The following is an 11160-nucleotide window of genomic DNA, read 5'->3' as shown; positions in this document are numbered from 1 at the left end:
GGTCTTCCTGCAATAGTCCATAAAACTGACAGTTTTGTGGCACCAAAGTAATGAGTTGAGGCTTCAACTCAAAATTGTTGGCATTTACAGGGGGCACAACAATGCTACTACCATAGAAAGTGGAATTTGGAGTAGTGTAAGAACCAAGAGTCCTTCTTGGTTGCTCAGGAGCACTAGAAGCATTAGGAATAACAACATTGTTGTTGTTGTTATTTGGCTACATAGTGATTTCTTCAACTTTCTCTTCAAAATTGTCCTTGAGACTTTCAGCACCTCTATAAGCTCTAGCCTGTTGTTGGTGTCTTCTAACGATCCTTTCAATCTTAGGATCAAGATCAAGAAAATGTTATTTGTCCTTGTTTCTACTCATAAACAAATTGAAAATAGGAAAAAGTGGAAATCTCTACGTCAGAATGAAAAAAATTTCCAGTGAGGCAAACTAAGTAAATAAAATAAAATAAAATAAAATAAGATAAATAAAAGAGGAAAATTTTTTGAAAATAAAGAAAGCAATTTTTTAAAAAATTTAAAGAATAAAAATAAGTAAATTAAAGCAAGAAAACATCTATTCTAGATAATTAAATAACGGGTAGTTGTCAATCACAGTTAATCCCAGGCAACGGTGCAAACTTGATGCGGAATTTCGAATACCATAAACTAACCGGCAAATGTACTGGGTTGTACCAAATAATAACTCAGGTGAGTAAGTGTCGATCCCATGAGGATTAATGGACTAAGTAACAATAATTGAGTGATTAGGCTAGTTAGACAAGTTAAATTGAGTGGTTTCAAGTTCAAATAGTATAAAATAGTAAACTGGAGAATGCAAGAAAGCAAACAGAAGGGTTCGGAGATATTTAAATTTTCGGATTAACAATTCTTATCAACTACTTTAATCAAGTAAAGATTCAATTCATGGCAAACCTTAAGTGATTAAACCCTAATTCCTTAGTATTTTAATCTCCTCAAATTCAATCAACTGCTAATTTCTTGGTCACTTAATTTAAATTAGAAGATTAAGTTCAATTCTAGTTTATGAGCCACACAAACTCTAAGTACCTAAAGATAAAATGATTATATGTCATGTATCACGTTAAATCCAGATAATAAGAGAATTATCAGGAATTGATTTCAAGCTATTATTCAGGTGATTTAACTTTTCCAATATTCAACAAGAATTCAATTAGAAAAAGAGTTATCTTCAATTATACTCTAATTCCTAGGATGAAGAACGAAACCATTCCTTGAATTCAAATCAGTGCACTGATTAAGAGTAGAATGACAATAGTATTAATCCATTAAATTAAACAGAGCTCCTAACCTTAACAGTGGAGATTTAGTTTCTTATGACTCAGAGAAAAACCTAGAATAAAAAGTGCAAAAATGCAGAATGAGGGAAAAGAAGAGAAGAGAGCCCGTAGGACTCAATCTTTTCTCCTTTTATATCTAATCCTAACGGATTTGAAATTAAAATTCTAAAAACCTAATAATATATTTTTCCAATTCAAAAAATAATTAAAAACCTAAGTGACCCTTCCGTGGAGAGTAGCTGCGTATGTGGTCCCCACCTAAAAACACGGACCTGGCACTAAACGCCGAGCAATGGCGTTTAGCGCCACTAAAACAAAATGTTTCTCTTCTTTTATGGGCACCTGGTGCTAAATGCCAGGTAGTGGCGTTTAGCGCCACCTTCGCAAAATCTTAGCACACTTTAGCGCCAGCTTCATAGAAAGCTTGCACGAAGTACAAGACGTTTGGCGCTAAATGTCGAATAGTGGCGTTTAGCGCCAGCTTGACAGCATCAAAAAGAAACAAACACTAAGGTAGCGTTTGTTTTGAGGTACTGAGACAGAGATTGAGAGACTGAGACTCAGTATCATGTTTGTTGGTTCAGAGACTGGTACTAAAATTTCTGTCTCTGTCCCTAAAATTTCAGTATTTCAGTACCTCCAAAAAGTAGGGACACAGGAGACTAAAATTTTTAGAGATAGAGACTGAAACTTTAATAACATTTTATATTTAAATATCCTCATTTCAATTAATTAATTCTAATTTTACCCTTTGTGCAAATTAAATTAGAGTTTTATTTTTATTTTAGTTTCTGTCTCCCACTTTGCACCAAACAGAATACTGAGATTTATTTCAATCTCTATCTCTTAGTCTCTGTCTCTCAGTTTCAGTCTTTCCGTCTCTGTCTCTCCACCAAACGCTACCTAAAGTTGCTTACAACAATGCAAGCATAAATAAAATGTTACTTAGGGAAGTTCTGACCTAACTACAAAAGGACATTTAAAAAATTCTTTACAAAGTTATATTATGTCAACGATCTTTCCATCTGCCACTTTCTTAAAGACCCCGACATTGGAGATGTCCAGGTCGGGAGTTATAAGTTTGATTTGGTCCAGCATATTCTTCTCGATATCAAAAGTGCCATCCACAGCAGCTTGTGTAACACCCTTACTATCAGAATGTCACGCTTCCAGCTACACCACTCTGATAGCGAGGATATTACGACGACTTCCATATACTTAATAATAAAATAGGAGCCTTTTTAACTCGAAACTGTGTCGTTGTTTTCTTTGAAAAAAATAGAAATACTTTTTCGTGAAAATGTACATACATACATACGAACCAATCACAACACTTCATATATATATAATAATGAGAATTCTTTATACATATAACTTACAAACATAACAATCACGACTCCTATCCTTTTTTATAAAAATATAATATCAATGGCGAAGGGAAACTATAACTAATATATACAAACAGAAACAGCATAGCTAAAGATTTAGCGAAAACTTCATAAGCTTCCTCATCCGTCTTGAAAGGAAAAGTCTGTAGAGGAGTGAGAATCTAATCACACGGTCTCACCAGAGAAGTTCAAAATTATTATAAGAGCGAGGATACGTATAAAGAAGAGTATGCATTTCAACCACAGCGATTATCCTTCATCTTATGAATCTATTCAAACATCAGCATATAAATAATCCGAAAATTCAACTTCATATATTTATTTATAAAAAGTTCCAATCTCGATAAATCACATAATATTTCAATATATACCAAAGGATCAATCAATCCAAACTTACCAATAATGGCCTCCGGCCCAAGCATAGCCAATCACGGCCTTCGACCCGACATATAATCAAATCTTGGCCTCCGGTCTAACATATAATCAAATCTTGACCTCTGGCCCAACATATAATCAAACACAATCAATCAAAAATCAACCACCATAATCCAAATCAACCAGTCACAATCACAAATAATGAAGTTCAAACACAATCAAGAGTAATTACAGCAAGTATAGCAATTAGCAGTTAATCAGAAATATTCACATAGACAAACCAAATACAATATGCACACCCAAACAATGTCACATAGATGCATATAATGCATGCCTATCCTACTGACCATGAGCTCACACGTCGGTTAAATTGCCAAAACCCGACACATCACAGGGAGAGTGCCATGTGCACCTCGCATGGTTGAGTGCCCTGTACACCTCGCATGGTTGAGTGCCCTGTATATCTCGCAGGGTTGAGTGTCCTATGCACCTCGCAGGGTCGAGTGCCCTGTATATCTCATGAGCGGGACATCACCACCGTCCTCACTGTGGGAAACCAACATCCCCACAAAAATCAGTTATAATCATCATCTCCATCAAATTCGTTATTAATATAATCATAATCTCATATTTCATTCTTAGAATTCCCGACTTGAAATTCATATTCTTTGAATAACTTCCTCGACTCTTATATTTGATTCCATTAAAACCTCCAACTCACTCTTATTCTCAAAACCTTTAGGTAATTAATTAATTAACTTTTAAAACTTTACTTTAGCTAACCCATTTTCAAGAAATCTTTCATTATTCATTCTTTCTCTTCGTTGCTAACCAAAAATAAGTTAATTCAATAAAACTTCTCAAAATTTAACTCTTTAATCCAAATTTTCCAGATAAAACTTCAAAATAAGTTTTAAAACTTCCAAAGTCTCGTAAACATAACCTTAAACAATGAAATGCATTAATATAATCAAAACATTCAAATTTTCATCATCAAAATAAGGAACTAAGTTCTGATAACTTATTAGATTTATAGAGGAGCTTTACTTGGTCTCCTAATTTTCAACTAAAAACAATATCAACCAATATCCAAATTGCTTTTCAAATTTTTGAATAACCAAAGCGTGATAATTCATATTAAATCCAAACGTCAATATAGATCCGTTATTATCATGCACATAGCCATTATTGGTATAACTCAATTTTTACTCAAATTCTTATAAAATTTTTAGCAATATCTCCTTTAAAACTCGAACTTTACCACCTTTACGGGTTCCCTTATTTTCATAATTTCTCAATTTATCTTGACCCAAAGTAATCCAAAATGAACCAAATCAATTAGAATTTCCAGCATTAAATAATATCCAATCAACTTACAAAAATACACTTCATCAAACAAAGTTTAATCCAATGCCCAAATCAAAAAAATTAATGTAACAAAAAAAGTACAGCAACCCATCACTTTCGATAATTCAAGCAAAACCATTTCAACAACCACTAACTCAATCAAGAAACCACTTTAACCATCAAACCCCAACATCAACAATTACTTTTCATATTTCAATTTCATGCAAATATCGCGTTATTAAGCAACCACAAACTAAACATTCTCAATCAATTAATAAATCAATCAAGCAAACAATTACATCCATCCCACACAACTCAGTTCAATCCATAAAACTTACCAAATCATAAAATTATATTTTTCATGCAATTCTTGAAAATAAAAACGTTTTAAGTAAAGCCCCTACCTCGAATAGTCGAAACCCGAAGGCTATAAAACGCGTCAAAATTCCTTTTCTCCCAGCCCACAATAGCGCCAATTGCATCCACAGTTCCATTCCACTTCTGCAACAACAACGACAACTTTAATCGCAACATGCAATAACCAGAACTCGACCCTACGTTATCAAAATCTCAGAATCTTTAACATATATAATAGAATACTGATTTCAAAGGTTTCGAAATGAAAACGCTTATCGTAACCAAGGAGGAACTACTAAATCGAACAACAGTAGCTCCAACGGTGGTTCCGATGGCCACAGCCACGGCGACGAGCTCCAAGCAGTTTTGGCAGACCCCAACAGTGGCTGCCTTGACCACCGTGACCCAGATAATAGTGGCTGCAGCCTCTGGCAACTCCGCGGCAGCGTTTGCTCGACGGCGGTGTGTAACACCCTACCACATAGAGCTTTACGCTTAAGTCGTAAAACAGAGGTGGTGTGGTATTACGACCTCTAAAATAAAATATACATACATAATATAATTGAACGAATATAATATTCATGGAGTTTTGAAGTTTGGTTAAGAAAAAACGTGAAAAAAAAAGCGCAATGCTTAGGTTAATGATTACTTGCGTATGAAAAAGGTAAAGATAGATATATATATGATAAGAATAGAGTGTCAAGGATACAAATATTCAAACTCCAAGCTCAACCTGCGAAACTAAGACTGGCCAGAGAATATTTACATAAGTATATATAAGTCCCAAGTTTTCAAAATACTCAAAATAACCCTAAACCATATACTCTCTCAATCTTAAAAAACTTTTTTTTTTAAATCATAATACGACTCTTCAAAAAGAGTAAAAATCTTCTTATTCGGGATACCTCGAAAGGAGATAAACTTGCGAGCCTGGAAACTAAAAGGCACTGTCAAAGTGAAAAAATAGAAAAAAAATCCTATAAGTAGCTATCAGTCTTAAGAATGAACACAACAATTCGAAACCCCGGATAGTAGCCCAGGAGTTGGGGTTCAACTATAAAGGCGCACAACCAGTATATCCTAAAATATCTTGTTGAAAATCAGAAAATGGGAGACAAATTTCTATACAAGTAATTAATGCTTCGTACATCCACAACCAATTAGGTCGGAAACTTGCATGATGGTTAAAGTGGCAAATTCGATCATTTTGATGAGGAATAGAAAGCATATATAGATTCTCCATGTTGGAATCGAAGATGACCCCGGATACACACATGGCCTCAAGCTCATCCTCCATAATGGTAAAAGGAGTAGATTTTACTTCTGCAGAAACCCATGAGTATGGGTCAAAGCATTGTTGGCCTACGCGTTGAGGAGTTCGGGAAGTCGCTCTAGAAGACGACGTCCCAACCCGTTCACGAGAGGTGACCATCTTCTTCCTCGACATCTCGGGAATACCTACAGGGCCACCACTATTATGTCACGAAGGGGAAATTTCTTCTCCATTTTACAGAAAGAGGATTTTCTATCCTAAATCATAAAAAATCCCACAAATAAGAACCTTCTACACTATCCAAAACCTCAAAAGGAAAAAATCAAAACCTAACAATGGTACTCATATTACAACAACTACCACAACAGTTCAAAACTATCTAAAAACAGGCAACGAGTAGCAAAAAGACACCAAACACTAGAAGAAATATCACATTCTAAAAGTGATTACATGCATCTCACTAAAATTACAACATATTAGAATAAGAATAAGGGTGAGAAAGAACCAAAAACTCTTACCTGAATGCAATAGTTGCTGCAACAAGGAAGAAATAAAGAACGAAGACTATAAGTAGCCAAAAAGCCTTTAGCAGAGCAAGAGAAGAAGAGGAAAAAATCTCTCTATTATCCTTTCTTTAGAAGGCAAAGGGGAGGTTTTCAGGAAGCAAATGCGAAAGAAGGGTGAGGGTAAATGAAGTAGAGAGAGATGAGCTTAGATAGATTAATGCTTCATTAAATCAATTGATTGATGGAAAGAGAAAAAAAAAAGAGTAGGAGACGGTTCAAAAACCAAGGGAAAGATAAATCGCTTAAAGGAACTAAACGGTCTTTTCAAAAGGATTTTTGGCACCCAAAAAAGAAAAACCTTCCAAAAATACTAGAGCGGGACTGATCTATTTAGCTTGAGCACACTTGAAAAGTCGGGAAGACAAGAAGCCCAAGCTAGGGGCATTGTTATGGACAATAACTGATAACAAGGAAACGACTATGCCAAAATCATGTGTTACCGACGTTACGCAAGAAACACGGATAACGCAGGATACCACTATAACTTCAGGTCAGAAAAATGGCTGAAAGTCAATATAAACGTATATCCAACATTAAATGCTCAAGGGACAACCAAGAAGCACATAAAACAGGGGGCTCCAACGCAGGTAAGACCATGATCATTTTACACTAAGAGAAAACTTCTAACTTAAGTTTCGGAGTGTCATCGCAGGTTGCCCCCCGGCCTGGACTGTGAACAATCATCCTCGAGATCTCGAGTCGTAAGTCTGTATCACGAGTCAGGTACAAACAATATCAAATTTGACTTACGAGTGAGCACTCCCCGGCCCCGCTATTTAATTGTCAATGTTAACGCTTGCTACAACTTACGAACCTAACAGGAATGTACACAACAGCCACGACACCCAACCCTTCCCTTCCTTTCTGGTTTTGGTATGACAAAACTTCCTTCGTTCCTTTCCTTCTTTCTTTGAGGTCCGAAACCATGGAAGCATGTATAGAATTTTTTGGTTTGGTACCTTAGCTAATATTGTTTGGTTAAACAAATTTTGGTCTCATCTTCAAAGGTAAAATTTATCTTCGGCCCAAGTGATACGATCCCACTCCATTTGGGTTTATGGTCCAATGTAAAGATCTAGGTTCGTATTTTTGTATTTTTTTTTATATCGAGCATTTTTGTTAACCCTAATATATTAGGAGTGTTCAAAATCTAGCCTGGCCTCAAAGCATATTTTGACATTTTTGTCGGGTCAGGTTTGAGTTTGTTAATCTACTCGGTATAATTTTTTGTATGAGTTTGAGTCATATTTTGAATAAACCTAACTTAGTTCGAAGTCGTGTTTTATCATATAAAATATTATGTTTGAATTAAAATCTAAATAATTAATTTAATATATCATTTTTACTTTTATAGTACTATAAAATTTGAGAGATATTTGTATAATTTTAGAATATATTTAATGGTAAAAATTTACGTACAATTTATTTTACTGTGAAATTAATAATTTAAAATTATTTGATAATAATTTAATCAAATTCATCAAATCATATAACAATTTTCAACTATTAAATTGATAAACTCTTCACCACATATATATATATATATATATATATATATATATATATATATATTATTTTAGATATATGGTTTTTGATATTGATAGGTCCGTTATAAATCAGTTACATAATATAACTTAGCTACATACATGATAATTCGGCCATTAAATATAAAAAATATATTAAAATATTATGATATACTTTTATCTGTTACTAATACAAACTGGTAATGAAAAAACAACTACTGACGCTTATTCCTATTATAAAAGGAGAATAAGCGGAAAGGAAGGGGTAAGAGATGGATTTGAGAATTACTTTTTAGACAGAGCTTATTATTCACACACTGACTTAAGCATCAGAGTACCTTTTGCACGTGCTCACCTCCTTGTTTTCTTAGTTCCGAGGTATAACTCATCCTGACGAAAAGTTCGAAGACAACCACCGGGGGACGAGCAATCCCAAATTCAAGTCATACAAGAACAATTGGTGCCCACCGTGGGACCAAAGATATAAAATTTTTCTTTGGGCTCCAGGATTTTTAGGTGTGTCTATGGTTGACCAACTTACTCTAACGCCATCCAAGCTTCTTCGGATGGTAATGGAGTTACAATAGGCTAATCAACGTATGGCGGAAGAAATCAAAGAATGGCAAATCAGATAGTTGAGCTTACCAATGCATGGATAACTCATAATGATGTTCATCACAAACAACCAGATGATGAGGAAGCAAACTCCGATCCAACTCATGTTTCTGAAACTCAAGAACTAGGAGAGGATTAACCATTCAATGAAGAAACAGAATCAGACAACATAGTCCATTTACCGAAGATGTCATGAATTTTCAATTGTCTAGAAACTTTGCATTACCAATGACTTTAACTTCTTATGATAGCTTGGGTGATCCAAAAAAACACGTGAAAAAATTTCGTTCCATGGTGTTAGTAAACGATGATTCTGACCATATTTTATGTCATTATTTTCCTACTTTTTTAGACGGTCCTGCACTTTATTGGTTTTCTTCTCTGCCTATAGAATCTATTTCGTGTCTTCAGGAGCTAGCCAAGCTGTTGAAGATCAGTTTGCTGCATTTTCTATTTATTTGCATGATTCAAATTATTTAAGCACGATCAAGTAGGGACAACATGAAGGTCTTCGGGACTATGTTACTCGATTCACTAAGGTGGCCATGACCCATGAGCATTCCGAATATCCATTTAGAAGTACATTTACATGCTATTAAAAGTGGACTTCGCTCAAAAAAGTTTCAAGAAACTATAGCTGTTGCTAAACCATGAACCTTAGCTGAGTTTCGGGAGAAAGTTAAAGGTCAAATGGAGATTGAAGAGCTTCGATAAGCTCGAAGGTCCGAGAAAAGCAACAATAATAAAGACGACGATAAAGCTCAGGAAAGCAATAACCTTTTCGGTTAACACCATGTTATGATTCTTATACACAATTCAATACTAGAAGGGAAGAATAATCAAGGAGATCCTGAACGCAAAACTTATAAAAATATCCTTGGAAGGCTAGAAATGATCAAGATTTGAAGAATGTGGATAAGTCGAAGTACTATGCCTTTCATAAAAAATATGGTCACACTACTGACGAGTATGTTGTAGCCAAAGACCTGCTAGAACGATTAGCTCGGCAGGGGAATTTGGATAAATATATCGGTGGCCACATTCAAAAGCGCACTAGGAATTCTACTAACCACTCTTCTACCAGACAGTTTTTTGTGAAAAATACAAAATTGCTCATACTCAAGCTGATCAACCCCAAGGTGTTATTAACTGCATATCTCGGGGGTTTGCTGGTGGAGGATTTACCAGCTCTACCTGCAAACGTATGTACTGAGCTAGACTTTCGGTAGAAGATGCTGTTAGTAATCCCCAACCTCCCTCCACCTTTCCAAAAATGGTATTCAAGCCATCCGATTTCAACACAACTCTCATAAACATAGATGATCCAGTTGAAATCTATCCGATTAGGGGATTTAATTGTTCAAAAAGTACTTTTGGATCCTGGAAGCAATGCAAAGGTCCTTTTTTATTCTACATTTCAGAAGATGAAATTAAGCAATCACATACTACAATAATCCACTGGAGACTTAGTAGGTTTTTTAGGTGAATGTGTACCTGTTTTAGGATCTGTGTAGTTACAAACTACACTGGGTGAGCATCCCCTAACTAAAACTTTAGACATTCAATATCTTGTTGTTAATTGTTTTAGTCCTTATAACTTAATACTTGGGTGACCTTTTTTGAATAAATTTGGTACCATAGTATCCATAATTCATCTATGTGTCAAGTTTCATGTGCAGGACAATTTTATTGCTACCATCCATAATGATCACCGTGAAGCTCGACACTGTTATAATGCTAGTCTAAGAACGTCGGCTAGAACTATAGGTGCCCATATCAATGTTGTTCACAACCCGGTCGATCTTTCGGCATTATCCGAGTTAGATCTGAGGGATGAACTCCAAGATCGACCTACACCAATGGAGGAATTACAAAAGATTTTTTTCACTAACGATCCAAACATGTTTACCTATGTAGGTGCAGCTTTGCAAGGGGTGAGAAAGATAGGCTCCGAGAATTTCTTCAACAAAATGCATATTCATTTGCTTGAATACTTGGAGATATGCCTAGCATAGACCTTTCTGTCATTTCTCAGAAACTGGCACTAAGTTCCTCTGCCCGACTGACGGAGGAAAAATGTCGGTAAAGATTTCACAAAAATATCACGTTGCAAGTATAGTTCTAAACCAACAATTTAACCTCAGTCAATGTTTAAATTGTTTGTCACAAACACAAACCCAATAAAATTAACCGAAGTATTTAAACTTCGGGTCGTCTCTCAAGGAATTGCAGGGAAGTGTACTTATAATTGGTTATGGAAAAGTATTTTTGGGGTTTTTGTGATAAGAGACAAGTAATGTAAATAACAAGGAAATAAAATAACAACTAAGAAAAGTCCTAGCAAGGATTGAGAATTGGAATTCCTATCCTCATTATCATCATCAATTGTGATGGTAATTGCCTTTT

The sequence above is a fragment of the Arachis hypogaea genome, chromosome 16, assembly GCF_003086295.3.
Source record: "Arachis hypogaea cultivar Tifrunner chromosome 16, arahy.Tifrunner.gnm2.J5K5, whole genome shotgun sequence".
NCBI classification, from domain to species: domain Eukaryota; kingdom Viridiplantae; phylum Streptophyta; class Magnoliopsida; order Fabales; family Fabaceae; genus Arachis; species Arachis hypogaea.
This window is presented reverse-complemented; position numbering follows the sequence as displayed.